Source organism: Cricetulus griseus, chromosome 2 (assembly GCF_003668045.3).
Source record: "Cricetulus griseus strain 17A/GY chromosome 2, alternate assembly CriGri-PICRH-1.0, whole genome shotgun sequence".
NCBI classification, from domain to species: Eukaryota; Metazoa; Chordata; class Mammalia; order Rodentia; family Cricetidae; genus Cricetulus; species Cricetulus griseus.
The window spans coordinates 30,860,011-30,887,983 of NC_048595.1; the positions used below are offsets into that span (position 1 = coordinate 30,860,011).

At 38.4% G+C, this 27,973-nt stretch overlaps 1 long non-coding RNA gene across 1 annotated transcript; it reads right to left on the reverse strand.

Moving 5' to 3' along the window:
• Positions 1–27,588, reverse strand: LOC107977306. Its single transcript, XR_003481997.2, has 5 exons — positions 27,539–27,588; positions 20,628–20,700; positions 12,620–12,691; positions 4,133–4,223; positions 1–1,118 (listed from the first exon to the last, which is right to left on the reverse strand). It is a non-coding gene; the product is annotated as an uncharacterized LOC107977306 (long non-coding RNA).
• Positions 27,589–27,973: the final 385 nt, after the last annotated feature.

Consider the following 27,973-nt stretch of genomic DNA (forward strand, 5'->3'; position numbering starts at 1 on the left):
CCTGTTCGTTCATACTGATGGGTCCTGGCAACTCTCAAAACACTTGGAATTGTTTTCCAACTGCTCCCTAGTTAATCCACCAGGCCTTCCTCTTTTCTCTCTCTCCCTTGCCCAAACCTCTGTCCCCTCCACTCTTTCTCTCCCCAGTTGGCCCCAGAAATAATTAAGGTCATTCTCCCCTTGCAGTCAGACATCCAGCCTGAGGCCATCCTCTGGTCTGTGAGATGATGAGTGTCTTCTGTCTGGACGAGTCTTTGGGACTCCCTCATCTTCTCTGTGCTCAACCCTTCTCTCCAGGAGAGGATCACCATCTCTGTTAGAGCTAGGGACCCCCATCTTCTAACAGACACATTTACTTCTCACCCCTCCTGGCTTCTTAAAAACTCAGTTCTTTGGGCTTGTCTTCAGCTAACTCAACCACCAAGTAGATTTTATTTCAATATATCCACGTGAAATATGAGGTGAGGTCCACAGAGACCGCAGCTCTTCCACACTGGAAGAAGAGGCTGTGTGGAAGAAGACAGGACTCTCTCTGCCTTGTGTTGGGACTGGGGAAGGAGACTTGATTTCATCCAGGGCTGGTCATAACAGGGTGGTGTTTGTTCTGACTCTGAAGGAAAGCTAGGATTCCAGAGGAGGAAGCTTTAGCTAGTGAGAGCAGGAGGAAGGTGTCTTATTAGAGATCCAGCCAGGGACGCAGACTGTCAAGGAGGGCGTGTCTTGAGTACAGCAGAGAGATGTGGTAGCATAGCTTCTTTCTCCCCATGCTGCATTGTGGTTTATAGCCACAAATTTCTTGTCCCCTAAGTTTCTCCTCGTTGATACATTGTGTTTCCTGTGGCAAGATTCTTTCTCTCATTATAGATAATCCTCTCATTTAACTGCTCAAAAAATTTTTATTGAAAATGTTTGAAAGAATTTGTTAAGTAGGATGCCAAGTAGAGTGGGATTCTGAGACACCGACTTTGTAAAGGAGGAAGTGATGAAGTTGTATCAGGATGACACACACTTTTAACTGAAGCACTCAGGAAGCAGATGCAAATAGATCCCCATGAATTTCAAGGCCAGCCTGGTTTGCATAGAAAGTTCCAGGAGATCCAGGATTACACAGAGAAACCCTGTCTCAAGAAAAAGGGGAAATTTAAAAAAAAAAAGTCCAGAGACTTTGGGGAGCCCCTTTTGAGGGCCTTACCCTGCCCAGGGAGTGGAGAGGGATGGCTAGGGGCAGGTGGGATGTTGGGGGGAAGGGGAGGGAGAGGGAGAAGGGATTGACATCTGAAGCAAGCTTGTTCCTAATTTGAACTAATAAAATTTTAAAAAAAAAAGTCCAGGTAGCTATACCAGAGGAGCAGCAGGTGGCAATTGAATATCAGGGGTCCAGCTCACCAGAATGGAAGACACTGATTATTGAATTTCTGATAGGCAAGGCCCCAAGGACTTTGGCTCTAGAATGTCCCTTGCTACTGCTGTGCCTTTACATGTTTGCTGCTGCCATTTTTCTCTATGAAAATGGTGTGAATTGGTTTGGGGGAATCCCCACTGCCTTTAATGTATTGTGATTACTCATGGAACTATCCTGTTCTATTGGGCAATTTTACCTGTGGGTTATTATAAAGATGATTTCTGCTTAAACTGTACTATTTGGTTGAAGTAATGATTTTGTACAATTGTAGTGATAGCTTAAATAGAGTTTTGATAATTAAGGGTTTTTAATAAATGTAGCAAAGGGATTATGATAAAGGTTATTTTATTGGGAAATTAATATAAGTATGGGAGGAAATAGTGGTACCCCCACCCCTGTTAAAGCAGAGCCTGCAGAGGATAGAAAATAGGAACAAGGAAGAGTCACACAGCTAGGACTCAAGTGTTTTACTTGAGGAGCCATACAGAATGGTTTACATTAATGATTAAGGGGGAAAAATCGAGTCCTAGGAGTCAGACTGGCTTGGGTTCTTTTATCTTGATGTTGGGAAATGTGTTCACCAGTTTCAACAAACAAAGCTTTAAATAATGACTTCGAGTAGCTCAAAAGCAAAGAATTGGATGGTCATTTAAGATAATTGGACTGGACTCTAAAACATAAAAAGCATGTAACATGAAAAATAAATGACCCAGAGACTGATATTGGGGTTCAAACTTAAGATGAATATCAGAAAAGCAAAGCAGCCAAGCCACCCGCTCTTAACTCTAGCTCATGCTGAAAGGGCTGATCTATGAACCATATCTTCACCAAGTCTCAAACTGCTGCCTCTCCTCACTGTGGTTGGAGAATGAATGCCTCTCTGAGACCTTGCTTCTGTCTTCTGTCTTATACACTTTCCTAATGCTGGGATTAAAGGTGTGAGCTATGAAACTCTTTTAGACTGATTCACTCTTGGGTGGCCTTGGACTCACAGAGATCCCTCTATTTCTTAATCCTGAGTCCTAGGATTAAAGGGGTGCGCCACCACCTCCTAGCTTCTGGCTGCTGGTATTAAAGGTGTATACCTGGCTTCTATGGTTTGTGGCTGACTTTGCTTTCTGAATCCTCAGGCAAGCTTTACTAAATCATAAATAATATCTCACCATAAAAGTGAAACAAGTAACCCGTCTTTCTGGAAATTATAAAAACTACTGCCTATGTGAAAGGTTATGGCTCAGTCTCCTGATCTGTGAGAAGTCTAAAAGAGAAATGTTTAACTGACCTCATGCTCTTAATGAGCATAGCTCTGCTTATTGCCCTCATGGGTCACCACATCCGCAATAATATGAGTTGTATGAAAACTCTAAGTGGGTTTCTAGCCCCTCACTTGGTAGTGTAACTGGTATGTACAGTAGTAGTAATCAACTTTTTCCAAACATTGCTGCTGGAGAGGATTAATGACTCAAACACATCACCCTTAGAAAGAAGTTAGACATGTATATTGTTAGTAAAGTTAGGTTAAGATGTTTTGGTAATGACTGTGAGGTAGAAAACCATGGGGAACAATTTAATTTTAGAAAGGCACACTTTCAATAGGTGAGTGAGAGAATCGCTTTGGTCATGGAACAAAAGAGTGGAAGCCTGGCTATTGTTGGATTTCATGCTAGGATGGATTGGTGATCAAAGGTGATGATTAATTTCTTGTACACATTTCTGCCCTCAGCTTCCCGATGTGATTTAATAAAAAACTGGCTGGGCGTTGGTGGCGCACACCTTTAATCCCAGCACTCGGGAAGCAGAGGCAGGTGGATCTCAGTGAGTTCGAGGCCAGCCTGGTCTCCAGATCGAGTACCAGGATAGGCTCCAAAGCTACACAGAGAAACCCTGTCTCAAAAAACCAAAAAAAAAAAAACTGAGGATTTAAAGTAGACATGAATGGTTGTTTTATATATAAAAGTTTGGATTTATGGTTCTTTTAAGATTTTTTATAAGGTTATCTTTTGAGTTAAGTAATAAAATACTTGATTCTTTCTTTGTAGTCACCAATCTATAAGAAGTTTCTTGGACATGAATGTATGTGGGTTCTTGGGGATAATTTTTTTACCTGTAATACATAAAATATTTAATTATGTAAGGCATATGGGAAACATGCTATTTTTACTTGTATTCATTGTAATCATGCACTTGGAAACAGAATGTAATCACATTATAATTTTTATAATGCTTGAAAGATTCTGCTTTGGTATATAAGCTGTAATGGAAAAAATAAAGAAGTGAGAAGGAAGTTACCAGTAAAGAGAAAGAAGGGAAACATCAGAGTAGAAGAACAGAATAGAAAAAGAATTGAGTAGAACAAGCAACAGAAAGGATAATAAAATAAAGAACTAAGTTTGACCCTCAGAAAAGAAATCTGTGTTTTTCTTGACAAGTCTGTGTCATGCTCCCAGTCTCTCTGACCTGCAGAAGGCTGGACTGACTGCAAGAAAGAAAGTCATTATGTCAGCACAAGCTCAGGGGGTAATGGTTGGCTACCAAACCTGATAGCTTGAGTACCATCCCTAGTACCTAGATAGTGGGAGAAGAGAACAGATTTCTCAAAGTTGTTCTCAGACCACATATTCCAACATGACATATGCATAACCACACACATATGTCTACACACAAAATAAATCATTAAAATTTAATAAAAATGTAGGGCTAAGAGATGATCCACTGGTTAAACATACTCACCACTTTGGTAGAAGACTTGGACTTGGCTGCCAGAACCCAGAGCCATCTGTAACTTCATTTCCAGGGGATCAAATGCTCTTTTCAGGCCTCTCTGGGTACCAGACATTTACATGGCTTACATACATGTAGTCAAACACATATATACATAGAATTGAAAGAATCTTTTTTTAAAGACAATATTGACAACAATGAAAAGAAAAATAGGTTTGGATCTAGGGAGACACTCCATCAGTGAAGGGCTTGCTGCAGAAGTGTGAGAACCTGAGTCAGATCCCACATCCACAGGTGTAAGGACGTGCTCCTGTGATCCCCGTGCTGAGGAGTAAGGACAAGGGGGTCCCTAGGGTTGCTTCCCATACAGTCTAATCACATCAACAAGTTGCAGGGCTAATGGGAAACTGTCTCAAAAATAAGGTGAGAGGGATTGAGAAAGAAACCTGATAGGTCTCTCTCATGTAGCCCAGGTGGTGCTAGAACAGTCTATGTACCTGTGGATGACCTTGAACTTTGGCTCCTCCTGTCTCTGCCTCAAAAGTGCTGGAATTATGGGCCTAGGCCACTATGCCTGCTATGGAAACATAACTTTACAGAGCAGAATTAAATGATAACATACACATCAACAGTTTATGTAAATTGCTGCACTGACCAGTCATGGTAGCACACACATACTAACACTTGAGGCAGAGGCAGGTGAAGCTCTTGAGTTCAGGCCAGCCAGGGCTGCATAGTGAATCCCTGCTCTAATCGAAACTGGCCTGGCCAAGCAGACAGGTTTTTTCAGACAGGCATGGGGACAGGTGGCTTTCCTCTCTCTGTAGTTGGTTGTTGAAACCAATCCATATGTCAAATGACATTTACATCCTGTTTCTTCATAACACAGAGGTATCACTTTCCAGAACAAACAAACAGAAGAGCAGAACAGCATGGATGTGAACGCACGCGCGCGCGCACACACACACACACACACACACACACACACACACACACACTAAAGCAATCAACCAACCAACAATTAAATAAACAAATACAAATTAATGTTAGGGTCTCCAGGAATAGATTAGCAGTCACAACTGACTGCAATTCCAGCTCCTGCAGATCTGACGCCCTCTTCTGCCCTGCATGGGAACCTGCACTCACAGGCACATATCCTCACATACAATATTTAATGAATCATTTGAAACTTAAAAAGTTGATTTCAGGGCTTATTGGTTAAGAGCACCTGCCTGTTCTTGTTGAAGTCACAGATGAAATAAATATTTCACTCTCAGCACCCACATGAGGGATCAAGACTGTCTGAAACTCAGTTCTTGCTGGTCTGACACCTTCTCCTGGCCTCCATGGGCATGTGATATATACACATACGTGCAAGCAAAGTCCCATACATATACAATAAAATTTATATTAAATAATTAAATTTAAAAAGATAATGTCATTTTGGCCACACATAAAATCAAAGCCCTCAGAAGACCAAAGCAAGAAATTTAAGTGTTCAAGGCCCTTACATAGCAACATGTTGGATCACGAAGGAAGGAAGGAAAGAAGGACGGAATGAAGGAAGGAAAGAAGGAAGAATTCTGCTGTGTCATGAGTCCACCATACAGAATCCCACAAGACTCCCTCATTTCTGCAACCTAGACCTCTCTACCCTGGCATCTTCACGGCTGGTGCCTCACTCCTGCTTCTGAGATACTGTGGCTCCAGTAGAGAAAAAGGACACATTAACCTTTAGCAGGGATTTAGTTGGAGAGCTAGAGCATTGTGTTCACAGACAGCCATGGGGAGGATTGAAGGGAAAGAGCCTTGAAATTAGAAACACAGAGGCAGTGTCTGGCTCTTTCAGGTTTCCAGGAATTGAGGAATGTTCCATGTCAAGCACAGGATAAAAGTAAGGGCAGCAGATGCATACCTCTGTAGTTGCACACATGCCTCTATAAACTCAAGTCAAGCTGGAAGTTAGGAAATGAACTTACAATTTTGCCAATTTTGGGGTTTGGAATGTTATTTTGGTTTTTACACCTGCAAGGCCATGGGACAGCTAGTGGTTTTTCTGGGAATGGCGTGACTTATACTTATTTTCAAAACTTGGGTGCTTTGGAGCAAGGTAACCCATAACAATTTTTAGAAACCAGACAGTCGTTGAAGATAATAGAAACTACTAATAATAACAATTTCCAGAGACTGGTCATCATGACAGACCATTTCATGTGTTCTTTGTCCCATGTGTGTGTAGCCAGAGTGATTTTCAACTACATGCTGGTGGGTATCAGTCTGGGTTGAGTTAGGGTCTTTCATTATCAGGAAGCTGCATGTGACAGTCAGGTCATCGGTCCTACAGAGCTGGGCAGCACACTCATGCTTGCATTCCTTCACACAGTAAATGGAGATTGATCAGGCACCTGCACGACCTTTATATGACAACACCTCAGTATGAAACAGACTGAATTCTCTGCCCTTCTGGAACTTATTTTCCAATGGGGAAACATAGCATAAGGAAATATGTGGAATGTGTCATACTGTGATGAGTGGAGACAGTGGAGGAGTGGAGACAGACAGAAAGCCAGGAAGAAGACAAAGCTGGAGGAGTGAGTATGAGCTTGTAGAGAGGAATGTTAGGAAAGGACTCTCCCAGAAAGAGACAGCTGAGAAGGTCTGAAGGGAATGAGGGAAGATGCCATATGGATGTGTGGTCAAAGGAATAGCAGAGGCAAAGGCCCTGGGCTGAGCATGTGATGTTCAGATCAGTGCAGCAGAAGACGGGAAGCACAGGAAGACAGGGGTGACACATCTGCTGGGGCTCTCAAGATAGGATTTCTTGCAAAGATTGACTTCAGCAGTAAATAGAATGATACCAAATTCAGAAGATAGACAAATAATAATTGATTCTCTGGCTTTTTGAAATGCTAATTCTCAATGCAAAAAGATAATTAGGCCTTTAAAAGCAAGGTCAGCACCTTTGGAGGAAAGGATCTGAGATACAATCAATTTTGAACCTAATGACCATGATGATGCATGTATAGGAGAGGTGATTTCCAGAAGTTTGAAGAAACATCTGCTGTCAAATGTTTTAATTGTGGCAAACAGGGTCAACTTAAAAGGGTCTATAAACAGGAAGTTCTTAGAAACATTGTTTTTTCTAAGCACAATCCAAACAGAACACCCTCCCCTTCTGGATTATGCAAAAGCTGTGGCAAAGGCAAACATTGAACTAGTGCATCAACAAGGGACATGCAAGGTAACGCTTTGCCATTGGGAAACTACTTGAGGGGCCTCTCGAAGACCTCCAAGTCAAATTCAGCTCAGTTGTCTCCTGTCATTATAGAGGAAACTCCTTCCCAGAGCAATTTAAAACCTAGTGCCTATTGTAAAAACCCATACTGCTCTGGATGATAGAACAGATTTAGAAAAGTAAAGCAAAAAATTCAGGAGAAACCATAAAGCAAATATTATAAAGATTAGATTTGAACAAGACAGACCTTTTGATTAGAAGAGGTGATAGTTCATCAAACAGCATGACTATTAAATCTAAACTAACTTATACAACTAACAAATGCTTCTCATTTGGTCAGATATAAGTTGCCAAAAGGGAAACTCCCCAAAGTTAGGGTTGGTGACAATTTTGTTTTGTCTTTCCAGGAAAATAAAAACAAACACCTTGAGCAATTTAAAGAACTTGGGAAAAATAAAAACCTAAAGTACAAGGGAGAACTATTGGGAAAAACTAGTAAGAAAAGGATTAATCTGAACTAATGCAATCTCTGAAGTCTCCAAAAAGAAGATGGAACCCCACATTGACAATTCCACCAGGACTATTATTATACCACTAAGCTGAAAACATCACCTAAAGACTGGCTTTGGACTACAAACTGCTCAGGACGATTTTGAGGTGGCTAGCTGAGATGATCCAGCCTCACAAACTACTCTAGCCAAGACTTGAGACAAGCCCTGCACTTTTCCATTATAAAGAGACTGGACAAAAATGATACAGCTACCTCTCCCAGGACTTAAACTTAACCCAAATTTTGATTTTCGGGATCCCTAAAGATGCTGTTGCCCCTAGACAGCTGGAAGTAAATTTAAGAACATGATGTCCAGCCCATATTCCCAAGAGGTGGGGTGGGTGATTTTTGGTCTTTCATTGGGTTATGGATATTTGTCATTGTTTAGGGTGATTGGTTACAATTTGATATTGGTAAAGGTCAGGAAAATTAAACAAAGAAGATTAGATTCAGGGTTCTTGTTTTGAAGAGGAAAAAGAGGGATACATAAATAATAGGATAAAGAGATAGATTATTGACTCTACTCTGAAAAGAAAAGAGACAGTATATAGATATAAGATAAAGGTTAGATTATTGAATCTACTTCCAAAAAGCAACTACTAGTCTTAAATATTTTACATGGAACTTTTGTATATTGTATTCAAATAATGTATATTGATACAAATTTGAGGTTAATTTTGTTAAAATATATGGTACATGCCTTTCTAATCTTGTTCAAGGTATTGTACCTATGCAACTCATTTAACAATGTAATGCAAATTTTTAACCCTTTAGGGTTAAAAATAATTGGTATTATTACCAATTATTTAGGATAATAAGGAAATGCAGATTAACAATTAGTCACGTATTATAGTTAAAACTGTAGTCATATTAGGTATGTTTTCAAGGTCAAAAGAGATATAGTTTAGCTAGGCAGGTCATTTTCCAACATTTCAGATATCTACAGAATATGGCATTTAAGATGTTGTTAATAACATGCACTTCTCTTTTTTATGACAATGAGACATGCCTGCTCCTGGCAGTACCAATCTACATCAAAGAAACTCTACATGGAGTTTACTTTCTTTGTGGCAAAAGTAAGCCTCTGGGCAAGAAAATGCCCTTATGATGTGGAATAATGTTCTTTTTTACTGTAAAGATTTGTCACTGGAATTCATTTAATAAAATGCTGATTGCCCAGTAGCCAGGCAAGAACTATAGGCAGGGCTACCAGACTAGGAGAATTCTGGGAAGAGGAAAGGCAGAGACAGAGTTGCCAGCCAGACACAGAGCAAACAAGATGAGAATGCCATACTGAGAAAAGGTACCAAGCCATAAGTATAGATAAGAATTATGGGTTAATTTAAGTTGAAACAGTTTGTTAGTAATAAGCCTGAGCAATAGGCCAAAGAGTTTATAGTTAATTTAAGTCTCTGTGTGTTTATTTGGGACTGGATGGTTGCAGGACTTGGTGGGACAGAACCTTCTGTCTACACCCTTGCCTCAACTGCTGACAGTGTGTTGTCCAAATTGGATAAGCAGGACACAAAAGAAAGGACTGATGAACTTTGCCAAGATAAGGTAGGACAGTTCTTCAGAATATCCTGCTTCTCAAAAAAGTCTGTCAGATATGCTAGGCCTGTAGGTGGAAGATTGAGGCTCAACATTGCAGAAGACTCTTGGGTGATTTTCCAAGAAGTCAGCTGTTTCCATCATTTCTCACATTTTTGGAAGTAGCTTGTGTAAAGTGAATCATTTTCTAAAGTAATGAAAAGAAAAAAATGCACATGTCTAGGGAGACAGTCAGTCAGTAAGTGCTCACTACAGAAGTGTGAGAACAGGGTCAGGTCCCATATTCACAGGTGTAGGAACAGGTACCTGTAACCCCTGTGCTGAGGAGTAAGGACAAGGACATCCCTGGGGCCACATGACCAAGTTCCAGGGTTAATGGGAAACTGTCTCAAAAATAAGGTGAGAGGGATTGAGAAAGAAACCCGATGGGTCTCTCTCGTGTAGCCAAGGTTGTCCTGGAACTCTCTGTGTAGCTCTGGATGACCTTGAACTCTTGCTTCTCCTGACTTAGCCTCAAAGTGTTGGGATTATAGGCCTGGGCAACCATACCTGCTACGGAAACATAACTTTACAAAGGAGAATAAAATGATAACAGCACATTAACATTTTCATATAAAATGCTTCTCCAGCCAGTAATGGCAGCATACAACTTTAATACACAAACTTGGCAGCAGAAGCTGGAAAACCTTTGTAATTCAGGCTGGCCAGGGCTACATCATAAGTCCCTGCTCAAAACAAAATTGGCTTGGCCAAGAAGAGACTGATTTTGTTGAAAGGATAGGGGCAGGTGCCATTGCCCTCCCTGAGGTTATTTGTTGCAGTCACCCCATACACCAAATAAAGTCTACATCCAGTGCCTTTATAACACATAAGCACCACCTTTGAGAACAAACCAACAGAGAAGGGAAATACAGCATGGGTGTGAACACACGCACGCGCACAGACACACAGTGACCATGCCTCCTAACAGCTGGCTACAGGTGTGCCCAACCATGCCTGTCAGGGCATGGTCAAGATGATGTCAGGGTGATGTGAAAGAAGTTTAAAGAATTAGGGAACGCACATGGTAGAGCCTCTTTTTCCCTTCTGCTTTAGCTTGCTCTGCTTTCCTGCGGGTTGGCTAGGAAACTCTGAAGTAAGGCATTTCCCCTAAATAAAATATCCTAACCATTACCCGATTACGTATTGGTAATTAACACCAATACACACACACACTCTAAATAAATAAATAAATAAATAAATAAATAAATGTTATACAAATTAATGTTAGGGTCTCCAGACATGGTATAGCAGTTAAGGACACACACTGTTCTTCTCCAGGACTTGAGGTCAGACCCCAGCACTGTCATCATTTGGTTCACAACTGCCTGAAATTCCAACTTGTGGGGATCTGATGTCCCCTTCTGCCCTGCGCAGGAACCTGCACTCACAGAAACATATCCTCCACATGCAAAATTTAATAAATCATTGAAAAATTTAGAAAAATTAATCTTAGTACTGGAGAGAGATGGGTCATTGTTTAAAAGCACTTGTAACACAAACTCTAATAGACCTTAATAATAAGAGCCCTGAGTCAGATATAGGGATAAAAGCTGAAGGATCAGAAAAATGAAGGAGCAAGCTACAGCCACACCTTATCTTGCCAAATTCCTGGCTGAAAAGAGCTAATTCCTGTTTCCTCCTGCCTATAATCCTTTCTCCACTCAGTCATCTTACTTCCTGTCTCCGCCCAGCCATCTGACTTCCTATCTGTTATCTAGCAGCAAGCTGCACCCTCTGATCTTCGACATCCTTTATTTGTACAAATAAGAAAATACAATATATCCCCTTTTGTCTAAACATAAAAAGTTATAACTAATATAAGAAAAACTATATACAATAAGTACAATAACTACATACAATTATACAGGCAATAAGTACCAACATTGTCTAGTCCATTTGCATTTGACAAATTCAGAGAAAACACTCCATTATCTATCCTATTTTTGTGAGTCCAAAGTCTTGTACCTACTTTACTGTCCATTCAAATTTGCATTATCAAATTATCTTTTAGTGTCTCTCAACATTTTACACTTCACACACCTTTAGTGAGTTTCTTTTCTGAGTCTGTTAAACAGTGAAAATTATAGCAATTATACTATCAATTCTTCAACCCCATCAGAGACCTGAGAGGGAGTTAATATTAACTGAGTAAACAGGAAGTGCAGGCAAGTGACTTCCAAAAACTGTGAGAAATGACAAAAACACATGGGGCTGCTTAGACAGTCACATAAATTTCTTCTACAATGTGTGTGGCATCCATCTGCAGCCTATAGACCTTGCTTCTCTAATGGACCTTTCTGTGAAGCAGGATATTCTGAAGGACTGTCCTGCCTTGTCTTAGAAAGGATTACAGTCAGTCTCTTCTGTGTCCAATTTGGCTGTCAGCAGTCAAGGCAAGGGCACTTTATTGGCCAGTGGCTACTTTTGTCACAAAGAAAGTAAACTCCATGTGGAGTTTTTTCAATGCTTATCATTTTCTCTAAAGTAGATTCGTGCTGCCAGAAGCAGACATGTCTCATTGTCATAAAAAGTACCTATGCTATTAAAACATTTAAAATGACATATTCTGTAGATCTCTGAAGTGTTTGAAGATGATCTGTCTATCTGAAATATATCTCTGTTTGACCTTGAGGACATTACCTGATATGACTACAAGTTTGATTATAACAGTTGCATAATTACTAACCTACATTTCCTTATTATCTTATATAGTTGGTAATAATAACTTTCAAGGACTAGAAATTTGCATTACATTGATAAATGAGCTGTATCGGTACAATACCTTCAACAATATTAGAAATATATGTACATATATTAACCAATTAATTTCAAATTTATACCATTATACAATATTTGTATGCAATAGGCAAAAGTCCCATCCAATGTAAAATATTTAAAACTAGTAGTTGCTTTTTAAGAGTAGATTCAATAATCTGTCTTTTTATCTTATATCTTTTATCTTCTCTTTTTCTTTTCAGAGTAGATTCAATAATCTACCCTTGTAGGCTATCATATCTGTATACCCCCCTTTTTTGACCATTACCAAGAACAACTTGTAACCAATCTTTTTAAACAAGGACAAATATCCATAATGCAATGAAAAACCAAACCCCCCTACCTTTTGGGAATGTGAGAGTTATTTTCTTAAAGTTTCTTCCTGCTGTATGTGGCAAAGCATCTTTAGGGAATCCTGAAAAATAAAATTTGGGTTAAATATCAAGTCCTGGGAAAGGTAGCTGTATCACTTTTGTCCTGTCTCTGCATGATAAAAAAAAAGTGCAGTGCTTGTCTAAAATCTTGGCTAGAGTAGTCTGTGAGGCTGTATTATCTCATCTAGACAAGTCAAATTTGCTCTGAGCCATGTCTGTGAGGCTGGGCCATCTCAGCTGGCCTCCTCAAAATTGTTCTGAGAAGTTTGTAGCCCAAAGTCGATCTTTAGTTGGTATTGTGCAGCTTAATGATGCTGTCATTGTCCTGGAGAGATTGTTGTTGTGGGGCCCCATCCTCCTTTTGGATACTTCAAAGGTCACAGTTAGGCATGGTCAGTGGCTCACTGAAGAAAACTGGTAGAGACTCAAACCTGAAATCATGTACAGGAAGGTAGAGGAAACCTTTTTCAAGAATCAGTTAGTACTCTATATGGCCATTGATATCATGACAAAAACTTTGAAATACATATATATTAATCTTTTAAATATGTATGTAAATATAATATTTATGTTTTAAGAAAAGCTGTTAAAAATCTATATAAACCAAATGATTTAGAGACTAGTGGCAATACAACAGTCCATAAATATTTTTCTTCTGTCTCACAAAAGGTGGATCTCCTGACATGAGAGAGAGATTTAGGATTTTACTTTATGAAGCATGCTTGGATTTAGAGAAGGAAAGAGCCACATTCCAACTCCAAAGCCATCTTTAATCTTTAATTGGGCTAGAACTACAGAAAGGCCATTTGCATTTTATGTCTCTAGAGAAAAGCAGAAACAATTATTTGGGAAGATCTATGAAATTTTATCCTGTTGGAAATATGATGCACCAATAGACGAATTTACTCATTTTCTTGGGACAATTTTTCTGACTTATTTGTTCTTTTTCTTCAGATGTCTCATTTGTCCAGTGGTCACTGGATTCCTTAGCTGGATCTTTGTTCTCCTGAAAAGACAAAAATAAAACCCTTCCCCAACCCTAATTTTGGGGAGGTTCTCTTTTGGCAAGTTATATCTGATCAAGTGAAAAAGCATTTGTAATTTTTATAGGTTAGTTTGGATTAAACGGTCATGCTGCTTGATGAACTATCATCTCTTCCAATTAAGATGTGCCTTGTTGAAATAGAATCTTTATCAATTTGATGGTATCCATAGATTTTCTTCACATGTGGAAACAAAAGCAAAACCTCTTTCCCAATGTAACATATGTCCTGGTTTCTGTTTGAAGGTCAACACATCTTTGAAGTATACCAGTTGATTTAATTCTGTAGATTTTTCTATTATCCAATGTCTCTCCAAAGCTCTTGTTACTTTCTCATTAACGTTCAGAAAATTCAAGGTTAATAAAACACAATACAATCTATTTCTGGGGTTCTTTATTATCCATTTCTGTTTATTTACCATACCCTTTAGAGTTTATTTTATCTTTATATAACTGCCTGCCCTGGAGGATTATGTGGTATACCAGTAAAATGCTTTATATTATAATGAGCAAAAACCGTTTCATTTCTTAGAAACAAATGCTGGAGCATTGTCTGACTTTATTTGTTTAGGTATACCCATGATGGCCATAACTTGTAGCAAATGTGTAATTACTGAATCTGCCTTTTCCAAACCCAAAGTATTTGCCCATTGAAAACCTGAATAGGTATCAATGGTGTGGTGTACATATTTTGATTTTCCAAATTCTACAACAAGGAACACATTCATCTGCCAGATTTCATTCCTTTGAGTACCTTTTGGGTTACTTCTTGAAGGTAGTAGAGTTTGGGTGTTTAAAGAACAAGTAGGAAATCTGCTTGTTGCCATGTGATGGAAAAGTCTTTTCTCAAACCTTTGTTTTTGACATGGTGCTCCTTATGAAATTATGGGGCCTTTAGCACATTTCCTTTCAATAGTTGATCAATTTTATATTTATCATGTGCTAGAGTACCTGGAAGACCCATATGGGATCATATATGAGATATATATGATATGATGTATATATATAGATATAGATATATAGATATATAGATATATGGGATAATTCCTGTTCCTGATCATGACTTGTAACTGAATAAATAATAGTCAATTCTGTATCATCTGTATGATGTATGCCTGTAGGATGCAACCATTCAGTGGTTACAGTATGCAAAATAACTCTTTCTGTATATTGTAAATCAATAACTATGTTGTGAAGTTCTTTATGATCCATTAACACCATGAGAATAGCATATAATTCTGACTTTTGGACAGAATTATAAGGACTTTGATCCACTTAACTTAAAAATTTCTGATTTAAAACCTGCCTTTCCAGATTTATTTGAATCAGTATAGAATTTAGGGGCTCCAGTTATTGGTATTTGTCATACAATGCTAGAAGGATCCAGTTAGTTCTTTTTATAAGTTGAATTCTCTTGCCTTTTGGATATTTGTTGCTACTGTATCCAAAAAATTACTATAAGCTCTTTGACAGAGGACACTTTTGTCAATTTCATTTTTATTAAAAGGTACTATAATTTCTGCTGGATCTATTTCTGCTAATTGATGAAGTCTTGATTTTCCTTTTAGAATCAACTCAGAGGTCTTTTCCACATAAGTTTTTAAATTTTTACTCAGTTTGTGTGGCAAAAAGATCCATTCTATGACATCTTCCCTCTTCATTAATATTTCTGAAGGGAATGCTTAGGGGGTAATATGACCATAATGCAGTTAAGCTTTGGATCCTCATGGACCACAAGTACAATCTGTAATTACTCTTCCACCAAAGCCAATTCTTTCTCAGCTTCAGCTGTTAATTCCATGGAACTATTTAAATCCTTATTACCATCTAAGGTTTTATTTAAATTGATCAGTTGATCAGGTTATATCCCAATAATGTACTGTAGATTAAAATGTCTCTTAGATGCATACAGACACAGCAGACATACAAACTAACAGACAGATAACAGCCAGCCAGTCAGCCATCATACACACACACACACACACACACACACACACACACACACACACGAAAAAAGAATGTCTCTTAGCCATCTTTGAAAGTCATTAAGAATCTGCAATCAATCTCACCTAATTTGCACGTTTTGGGGTCTAACTCTGTGTAAACCTATTTTATAGCCTAAATGGTTAATAGAATATCCTCTTTGTATTTTTTCAGGAGCAATATGCAATCCCCAACAAGGCAAATTTTTCTTTGCTTCTTGAAACATTCTTTCTAAAGTATCTACATTTGAGTCAACTAGTAAAATATTGCCCATTAATTGGTAATTTATAGATTGAATAAATTGCTTACATATCATTTCCAACAGCTGCTGTACAAAATATTGGCACAGGTTGAAGCTATTTAACATTCCCTGTAAGAGAACCATACATTGATATCTTTTGGCAGGCTGAGAATTATTATAACTAGGCATTGTGAATGCAAATTTTTCTCCTTTTTCTTGTAATGGTATCCTAAAGAAATTATCTTTTAAATCAATAACTATGAGAGGCCATCCTTCAGGCACTAGAGAAGTCAAAAGAATTCCAGACTGTAGAGAGTCCATTGGTTGCATCACCTTATTAGCAGCTCTTAAATCTGTTGCCATTCTCCATTTTTCAGATTTATTTTTAATAACAAATACTGGAGAATCCCAAGGGATGGTTGATTCCTCTATATGCTGAACATTAAATTGCTCTTGTAACAACTCTTCTAAAGCCTGCAGTTTCTCAGTTGTTAAAGGCCATTGTGCAAGGCTGTAGGTGTCTTTGGAAGATTAGCAGATGCTATGTCCTGTTCTTGCACAAAGTGAGTGGTTTGTGATTTTTCTTTATAATACCTTCTTTTAAATTTTCTAGAATTGTGTTTTAATTTAGTTTGTGTTTCTAAGATTGGGGGAATGTTTATCTAAGTATCCCATTGCTGTAACAGATCACGTCTGCACAAATTCATTGCAATATTAGCAACACATAGCTTTAACATTCTTCTCTGTCCTTCTGGCACTATACATTGGAGCCATCTCTAGCTCTGTTTTACCTAAGATAAAGTTCCAATCCCTTATTGTTAAATATTTACTTCCTGAAGAGACCAATTTGGATACCAAGATTCTTGTGATATAATTTTTACATCCACACCTGTGTCTACCAGACCTTCAATGATAACATCATTTATTTGTAGTTTTAATTTTGGTCTCTGTCCAATATTAGAAGTTTGCCAATATACTTGTTTTGTGATATTTTTCTGACTTTTTGTTATCTCTTTTATAGCTCTTCTATCATCTAGAGCAGTATGATTTCTTACAATAGGTATTGACCTCTTTAATTGCTCTGGGAAAGTGTTTCCACTGTGATAGCAAAGAACTGAATTATTTTGGGGCCTGAAAGAGAGCCCTCAGGCAGTCTCTGTTGATGGAAGTTTTTATTCCATCTGGGCCCCTAGCCATTTAGTACCAAATAAACACACAGGTTGATATTAATTATAAACTGTTTGGTCTATTGCTCATGCTTCTTATTGGCTAGCTCTCTGTTAGTTATTAACCCATTTCTATTAATGTTTGTATCTGCATGTGATCATATTTTGCCAGAGAATGTCTGAGCCTCCTACATCCCTAATGGCTACATGATGTCTCCTCTGTGACTCTCTTCTGAGTTCCCCTTCCCAGAATTCTCCTAGTCTGGTAGCCCTGCCTATACTTCCTGCCTGTCTATTGGCCAAAACAGCTTTATTCATCAACTAATAAGGGAAACATATATTAACAGCATAAAGAAGGACACCCCCCATCAAGTTTCCCAATGGCAACGAATTGCCTTAATGATCTCTATTGACCTACATTCTTTTGTTCAATGCCTACCTTCGTCACAACTTCTGAATAATCCAGAAAGGAGGGGTGTTCTGTTTGGATTATATTTATAAAAATATATGTTTCTAGAAATGCCCTGTTTACAATCCCTTTTAAAGTGAACTTGTCTGCCACAATAAAAACATTTGACATTTCAGGTTTTTTTTTTCAAGTCTTTTGAAATCACCTTTCTTATGCACACATCATCATCATAGTCATGATCTTCATTATTAATTGTATCTTATATCTGATGGGAGAAGTCCTTCAGTGTGTTTGTCTTATTGGTTGATAAATAAAGAACTGGTGGCCAAGAAGGAAGCAAGATACGTGGGGCTAGGAGTTGAAGAAGATTCTGGGAAATGTAGTAAAGAGGAGAGTCGCCATGTGATCCCGGGAAGAGAGAACACATGCTGCTGACATCCTCAATAAGATAAGTCCTTATAAAAATATATAGATTAGTAGTTGTGGTTGATAATTAAGACAGAGCGAGCAAATAAGAAATCCTAGTCATTGGCTGGCAGGATTGTAACTAATATTAATCTCTGTGTGTTATTTGGGGGTCCTAATGCTCTGGCAGAACTCAGGCAGCTGGTGGAAAGAGTTATCATTTCATATTTCCAATACTCCTAAGCTGCTGACCTTACCTTTAAAGGTTGAATTATCCTTCTGCATTGATAATTAGCATTTTCAATGTCAGAATTACAATTATTTGTCTAACTTCTGATTCTGGTATCATTTTCTTTCCTATTGATGACAGTCTTTGTAAGAAATCAGTGAAGACTTGGGCCCTGAATAAGTTTTGCAAATTTTACTTCCTGCTTCTCCAATTCTTTCCCAAGCATTCAAAGTGGCTGCATGGCATAAACCCAAGAGGTGATCATCATACAGACATTGCCTTTCTAATGTAGCATAATCTCTTCCAAGAATTTGATCTTGGTAAATATCTATATATCCTGCTTTATCCCTTCGTTCAATGTTCCTAGCCTCCTCTCTTAACCAGGAAGTCCATCTGAAATATGATTCAGGCACTGAAACAGCTTTTTTAAAGATCTTATTTATTTGTTATGTATACAGTCTTCTGCCTGCATGCCAGCAAAGGTCAAGGTCTCATTTAAGGTGGTTGTGAGCCACCATGTGGTTGCCAGGAATTGAATTCAGGACCTCTGGAAGAACAGTCAGTGCTCTTAACTGCTGAGCCATTTCTTCAGCCCACTAAAACAGCTTTAATCAAGTCTATCCAGTCTATAGGGATATCCCTACTACAAATTGGCCGCATGTTAATCATCTGCTTCACAAATGGTAAATGCATGCCATATGAGACCACTGCTTCCTTGAATTTCCCTAAATCTAATATTGTCACAGGCTTCCAAGCAGCTCTTATAGAACCATTTTCATTTGGTGATTCCTGTAAAGTTACTGAATTTATTAAGGTTGGTTCTCTTAAGACCTTAGAGTTTTCCTTTTTAATATGAAAATGCAATGTTGAACTTGTTTCCTCATTTAATTTCTCAGTCTGGGTTTGAATATCTTTATAATCTGATTTCATAAGTTTTTCTAAGGCGTGCATCTTGGCACTCATATCAACCAACATTTTTAGAGATAAACCAAGAATTATCAAACTGATAATTTATAGTATGTCAATCCTGGTTGATTTGATTATCTCTTTAATTGTTCCATTTTTAAATCATGCACAGACCAGGTTGTCCTCAAACTCAGAGATCTCTGCCTGTTTCTGCCTCCAGAATCCTGGGATTAAAGCCTGTGTCACTATGCTCAGTTTCTCCATCAACTTTGGAACCCATTTTGATCAAACTGTTGATGAAGGTCTCCAGGACATAGTATATTTTTAACCTTGATTTGAGTTTTTTGTTTTGTTTTTTGAGCTACTGTTTTATGTGTCCCAGTCTAACATCAAATTCACTATGTAGCCAAGGCTGTTCATGAACTTGAGATCCTACTACCTCCATCTCCTGAGGGCTTGAATAAGACATTTGCCACCACACACAGTTTAAATGTTTCTCGTCTTTAGTTGACAAATATTTATGTGTCACAGTATGGGTCTTTGATTTAAACTACTCTGACCCCCATACTCTCTAGTGAGAGAGTATGTGGGGATATTTGATAAGATTGAGACTGAATGTGGGTACCATTCAGTGTGTGGAGTGCAGAGACAACTTTCTGGGGTTGGTGTCTCCTTCCAGCAGGGATCTGACAATCTAAGTCAGCTAGTCAGGCTATCACTATTAATCCACTGAGCCATCTTACCAGACCAAAACTAACAAATAATATCAATGGATAAAATTAAGACCAGAGATACTCACTCTATTACTCTCTGCTTTCATATATATTTATTTTATGTGTATTTTCCCATAATAAAAGTTGAAATAAACAAGATCACTGTACCTAATATATAAATAATTTATATTAATGTTTATATGCATGTCTAAATGAATCCTATCCTGTCACAATCTTGAAATTCAGACATGTATTTTCAATATCCTGAAATTTTTCAATGCTCTATTGGTTTGCCAATCAAACTGTGCTTACAAATGAAGTTTACATCCTGCCTCTCCACAGCATAGTCAATCTGCCTGCCTAAACAAACATACACACATGCCTTCTATTCCTCCCCAGTGACTCTCTGTCTCTGTAAATGTCAATACTATTTAATAAGTTTCTTTAACTGATAGCTTGGAGAAATCTGCTGTCTGTGGAGATGGTACAGTAGGTAAAGACAGATGCTGCCAAGCCTGATGACCTGAGTTTGGTCCCTGAGAACCACATGGAAAAAAGACACAACTGACTCCCTGAACTTATCCTCTACTTTCACAAGCACACCAAGGCACATGTGTGACCTCACACAATACATAAATACATTTAATGGAAATACTATAAGGGGCTTGAGAGTTGACGTATTAGTTGAGCATTAATGCTCTTCCAGAGGACCCAAGTTAGGATTCCAACACCCACAACAGTTGCTTCACAGATGCCTGTACTTGGTGTCCCACAGCTCTCGGTAATTCCTGTTCCAGAGAATCAGACATTCTTAAGAGAATGCAGACACAACACTCATACACATAAAATAATAAAAACAAATGTTTTACAAACCAGAAGTTACCTTCCTGTCATTCTAGCAGAAACTGAGCATGTCTTTCAGGGGAGGTATTAGGCATCTCTGAACCATTGCAGTACTGAAAAAATCAATGTTGACTGTTAGTTCTGAAGGTCTTATTAGAATGTATCAACAGTCACTTTATATATTGAGCTATTTAATCCATCATGGGTTCCCAAACCAGAGTTACATGATCTTCCTACCCTATGGAAGGATACAAAAACAAATCTTTCATAGACTATAAATCACAAGAGGCTGGGGTGATGGTTTAGTCAGTGAAGTGCTTGTCATGCAAGTGTGAAAAACTGAGTCTTTATTACATGTTACCCTTTAGAAATAAATATGGAGATGGAGAGAGAAACAAAGGAAGAATAAGAGAGAGAGAGAGAGAGAGAGAGAGAGCAAAATATCCAGGCATAGCAGTAATATGGTAATAACAGCAGTGAGGAAGCAGAGACAGAAGGGTCTCTGGGGCTTGCCAATTAACCTGTCTAGCTTAATATTGAGCTACCATTTAATGGAGAGACATTTCTCTTCATTTTTACCATCACCATCACCATCACCATCATCATCATCATGATGTGGTCCATAACAAACCTCACATACTAAATAAATATGGTTAAAAATTTAAAGTATCTACATGGTGTAGGGGCATGACTTTAATCCCAGAATTTTGGAGGCAGAAGCAGGCATATCTCTTTGAATTGAAGCCAGCCTCGTCTACAGAATGAGTTCCATGACACCAGGACTACACAGAGAAACCATGATGCAAAAAATCAAGACAACCCCTCCCCCACCCACAGCACCCCCAGAGACCAGGCAGCAGCACCTGCTCAGCCAACAACCTCTCCATTCATCCTCCTCCTGATGCCTCACCAGCAACCACCAGATCTCTTCCTGAACCTAAAGGGATGCATGAGTATCTGAGTTCCAGCCTGGAAAGCCCTGCTCTCCAGGCACTAGCCTTCACCTCTTCCCTACCCAAGGCACCCCCAGCAACCAGGCAGCAGCACCTACTCTGTTTACCATCCTCTGCCACCACTCCAGCAACCACCAGAGCTGAAGGCCCAATTTGCACCCATAGGAAGAGACCCAGCTACACCTGAAGGAAGAGTGACCAGCAGAGCTACAGGCCCCAGCTGTACTTATTGGAGGAAGAGATGGGTAGATGGCAGTGTAAGAATGTATTGAACAATACAAAGAACAATATTGCACCACCAGAAACAAGTGGTCCTACATCAGCAAGACATGAATAGCCCAACACAGATGAAGATGAAGGAAATGTTAAAATAATTTTATGAAGATGATAGAGTCCATTAAAGAAGAAATGAAAAATTCCCTTAAATAAATGGAGGAAAAGAGAAATAACAAATTAGAAGAAATCAATAAATCCCTTAAAGAAAGCCAAGAAAACCAAGAAAAAAAAAACAACCAAACAAGTCCAAGACTTGAAAAACTGAAATAAATTCCATAAACAAAACATGAATCAATGGAATTCTGGAAATGGAAAAGATGAGTAAACAAACAGGAACTGCAGATGCGATCATAACCAACAGAATACAAGAGATGGAAGACCAAGTCTTAGGCATTGAAGATACAATAGAGGAAATAGATTCATTGGTCAAAGAAAATGTTACATTTAACAAATTCTTAACACAAAATATTCTGAAAATCTGGGATACCATAAAAAGATCAAACCTAAGAATAATAGGGATAGAAGGAAAAGAAGTCCAGCTCAAAGGCACAGAAAATATGTGCAGCAAAATCATAGAAAATAACTTTCCCAACCTAAAAACGGATTTGCCTATAAATGTACAAGAAGCTTACAGAACACCAAATAGACTTACCAAAAACAGGTTCCTTTGCCATATAATAATCAAAACACTAAACATACAGAATAAAGAAAGACTATTAAGAGGTGCAAAGGAAAAGGCCAAGTAAAATATAAAGGCAGAACTATCAGAATGACACCTGACTTCTCAAAGGAAACTCTGAAAGCCAGAAGGCCCTGGACAGACATTCTGCAGACAGTAAGAGACTATGGATGCCATCCCAGACTATTATACCCAGCAAAGCTTTCAATCACCATAGATGGAGAAAACTCGATATACCATGACAAAACCAGATTTAAAAATAACTATCTACAAATCCAGTCCTACTAGATATTACTAGAAGGAAAACTCCAACCCAAAGAAGTTAGCTGAACCCACAAAAGCATAGGCAACACATAACCTCAAACCAGCAAACCCCAAAGAAGAAACACACAAGCACTACCACCAACACTATCAAAACCAAGTATAATAGGAATTAACAATCACTGGTCATTAATATCTCTTATTATCAATGGTCTCAATTCACTTATAAAAAGACACAAGCTAAGCCAGGCGTTGGAGGTGCATGCCTTTAATCCTAGCACTTGGGAGGCAGAGGCAGGCTGATCTCTGTGAGTTCGAGGCCAGCCTGGTCTCCAGAATGAGTGCCAGGATAGGCTCCAAAGCCACACAGAGAAACCCTGTCTCAAACCCTCCCAAAAAAAACACAAGCTATCAGAATTGAGAAGAAAACAAGATCCATACTTCTGCATACAAGAAACACATCTCAACTTCAAAGACAGATAATACCTCAGAGTAAATAGGTGGGAAAGTGTTTTCCAATGGAAGAAACCTAAGAAACAAGCAGGTGTAGCTATCCTAATATCCAACAAAAAAGGCTTCAAACTAAAATTATTCAACAGAGATGAAAAAAGTCATTTCATATACATCACAGGAAAAAATCCATCAAGGTAAAGCCTCAATTCTAAACATTTATGTCCCAAATACAAGGGCACCCACATTTGTAAAAGAACCATTACTAAAGCTTGAATCATACATCAAACTCAACATACTAATAGTGGGAGACTTAAACACCCCACTCTCGACAATGGACAGGTCTTCCAGACAGAAACTTAACTGAGAAGTAAGGGAACTAACAGATGTCATGATACAAATGAACTTAATAGACATATATAGAACATTCCACCCAAACACAAAAATTATACCTCCTTCTCAGCATCTCATAGAACCTTCTCTAAAACTGACCACAATCCAGGTAACAGAGCAAACCTCAATAGATACAGAAAATTGGAATAATCCCCTGTATTTTACTGGATCACCATGGCTTAATGTTAAAATTCAACACTACTAATTGCAGAAAGCCAACAAACTCATGGAAATTGATCAGTGCTCAACTGAATCATCACTGGGTCAAGGAAGAAATAAAGAAAGAAATTAAAGACTTCTTAAAATTCTATGAAGATGAAAGCACAACACACTAAAGAATTGGAACAGCATGAAAGCCATGCTAAGAGGAAAGTTGATAGCACTAAGTTCCTACATAAAGAACTTGGGGAAATCTCCCACTAGTGAGTTAACAGCACACCTGGAAGCTCTAGAAAAAAAATGAAGCAAACTTACCCAGGAGGAGTAGATAGCAGGAAATAATCAAATTGAAGGCTGAAATCAATAAAATAGAAACAAAGAAAACAATACAAAGAATCAATGAGACAAAGAGTTGGTTCTTCAAGAAAATGAAGAAGATAGATAAACCTTCATCCTCACTAACCGAAAGACACAGAGAGAGTATTCAAATTAACAAAATCAGAAATGAAAAGGTGGACATAACAACAGACATGAGAAAATACAGAGAATCATTAGGCCATACTACAAAAATTGTACTCCACAAAATTGGAAAATTTAAATGAAATGGACAATTTTCTGGAGAAAAATTAAAATTAAATCAAGACCAGGTAAATAATTTAAATAGACCTATAACCCCTAATGAAACAGAAGCAGTCATCAAAAGACTCCAATCAAAAAGTGCCCAGGGCCAGATAGTTTCAGAACAGAATTTCAAAGAAGAGCTAATACCAATTCTCTTCAAATTGTTCCACACAATAGAAACAGAAGTAACATTGTCAAACACTTTTTATGAGGCTAATGTTACCGTGATACTGAAACCACACAAAGACTCAGCTAAGAAAGAGAATTACAGACCAATCTCCACCATAAACATTGATGCAAAATGTACTCAATAAAATACTGGCAAACTGAATCCAATAACACATCAAAAAAAATCATCCACCATGATCAAGTAGGCTTCATCCCAGAGATGCAGGGATGGTGCAATATATGAAAATCTGTCAGTGTAATATACCTTATCAACAAACTGAAAGAAGAAGCCATATGATCATATCATTAGATGCTGAAAAACCTTCAACAACATCTAACACCCCTTCGTGATAAATGTCTTGGAGAGATTAGGGATACAAGGAACATACCTAAATACAATAAAAGCAATATATAGTAAGCCAACAGCCAACATCAAACTAAATGAAGAGAAACTCAAAGAAATTCAACAGAACAAGGAATGGCTTACCACTCTCTGCATATCTATTAAATATAGTCCTGGAAGTTCTAACTAGAGCAATAAGACAACAAAAGGAGATCAAGGGGATACAAATTGGAAAGAAATACATCAAACTTTTGCTATTTGCAAATGATTTGATAGTATACATAAGTGATGCAAAAATTTTTACACATGTAGCAGGGCACAAGATTAAAAAAATCAGTAACCCTCCTATGTACAGATATTAAATGGGCTGAGAATGAAATCAGAGAATCATAACCCTTCACAATAACCACAAACAACATAAAATAACTGGGTGTGACTGTAACCAAACAAGTGAAAGACCTGTATGACAAGAACTTTAGGTCTTGGAAGAAAGAAATTGTAGAAGGTATCAGAAAATGGAAAGGAACATCCATGCTCATGTGTGGGAGTACATAAGTGACTCAGTTTCCATCTGGAGTCTACTCTGACTTGTAAGTAATTTGAGTTCATGCTTGCTTGTTTTGGTCCTTTTGAGAGCTGTGAGAAAGTTCTGATTAAGCCCATGGAAAAGCACACACTATCTTAAGATGCAAGCTGGTGAAGGCCAGCCAAAAAGACAGAGAGACAGAATGAAACTGCTTTCTCCTAGTGGAACTCACATGATAGATAGCAAGCCTGCCTGCGCTGATGCAAGGACAGGGCAGTAGGATGATTTACTGACTATGCTGCTCTTTGCTCTGCTTTGCCTCTAGTCTATATATAAGCAGGCTCCAAATTAAACTTGGAGCAGTCTGTTGTGCTAAAAGGCATGGACTGGACAGTCCTCCCAAATATATCCTGCATTTCTGTCTCTGTTTCTTTTATCTGCCATTTCTCAGTCCTAGCACCCCATTTCAGGGTGGAGCAGCTCATTGGAACAGGCTCCAACACTCATGGATAGGTAGGATCAACATAGTAAAAATGGCAATCTTACCAAAAGAAATCTACAGGTTCAATGCAATCCCCATCCATATTCCATCACAATTCTTCACAGACCCTGAAAAGGCAGTACTCAACTTCATATGGAAAAACAGAAAACCTAGGATAGCCAAAACAATCCTGTACAATACAGGGACTTCTGGAGGCATCACCATCCCTGACTTCAAGCTCTTCTACAGAGCTAAAGTAATGAAAACAGCTTGGTAATGGCACAAAAAAAGACAGGTGAAGCAATGGAATAGAATTGAAGACCCTGATACTGATCCACACGCCTATGAACACCTGATTTTTTTTTACCAAGAACCTAAACTTGTACAATGGAAAAAGAAAGCATCTTTAACAAATGGTGCTGCATAAGTGGATGTGGACATGTAGAAGAATGCAAATAGATTCATATCTATCCCCATGCACAAAACTCAGGTCCAAATGGATCAAAGACCTCAACATAAATCCATCTACACTGAACTTGAGAGAAAAGAAAGGGGCTGGAGAGATGGCTCAGGGGTTAAGAGCACTGAATGTTCTTCCAGAGGTCTTGAGTTAAATTCCCAGCAACAACATGGCGGTTCACAACCATCTGTAATGGGATCTGGTGCCCCTTTCTGGCCTGCACTGTATACATGATAAATAAATAAATATTTTTTAAATAAGAAAAGAAAAGAAAGTGGGAAATAGCTTTGAATGTGTTGGCACAGGAGTCCCCTTCATACACACAACACCAGTAGCACAGACACTGAGAGGAAAAATTAATAAATGGACCTCCTGAAATTGAGAAACTTCTGTAAGGCAAGGGACATGGTCAACAACACAAAATGGAAGGCTTACAAAATAGGAAAAGATCTTCACCAACCTCCATCTGACAGAGAGATGTTCTCAATAATTTACAAAGAAGTCAAGAAACTAGACATCAAAATCAAAATAGCAAATAATCCAATTAAAAATGGGATACAGATCTAAACAGAGAATTCTCAACAGAGGAATCTCAAATGGCTGAAAGACACTTAAGGAATTGTTCAACATCCTTAGCCACCAAGGAAATGCAACTCAAAATGACTCTGAGAAATTATCTTACACCAGTCACAATGGCTAAGATCAAAAACATTGGTAACAGATTATGCTGGAAATGATGAAAAGTAAGGGGAACAAGCTTCCATTGCTGATAGGAGTGCACACGTGTACAGCCACTTTGCAAATCAGTATGACATTTTCTCAGAAAATTGAGAATCAGCCTACCTCAAGACCCAGCAATACCACTCTTGGGCATATACCCAAATAACTTCACACTCATACCAGAAGGACATTGCTCAACTATGTTCATAGCAGAAATAGATACCCCTCAACCAAAGAATGGAAAAAATATGGTACATTTACACAATGGAGTAATACTCGGTAGAAAAAGAAAAGAAAAGAAAAAAAAACAAAAAACAAACAAACAAAAAAACAATGACACCTTCAAATTTGCGGGTAAATGGATGGAGCTAGAAAAAAAAACATATTGATAATGTGGGAAATTACCAATATGGAGTCAGGTAGAAGTACAAGGGTATTTAATAGGGAAAAGCCTTACTTACAGAGCAACCTAGCCAGCTGGTGCAGCAGCAGTCTGTACAGCAAGCCGAAAAGGAAACCGAAAGTGCCCAGTCACCTGACTACCTCTCACTCTACCTCACCCTGACCACGCCCCCGCAGGCATGGTCAGACACATCTGTAGCCAGCCCCTAAGTAGGAGTGGCTACAGCTTCCCCTACAATTCCCCTTTTAGTCTAAAAGAGGATGAAGACTTAACAGTGTAAAGTATCCAAAATTAACAATCATAAAGGTGAAATATAAGAAGACACAACAATCTGCTTATGTCACATCCTATCTATCTATTTTAACTAAACCCTAAAGTCATCTGAAAGAGGTGTCCAAGCCTGAACACCACCTTCCAATCCCAACCATAAACAATAGGAAGCTATCCCTAACTAGGTATATACACTATCCTAAGTGACAACAATGGGCAAAAG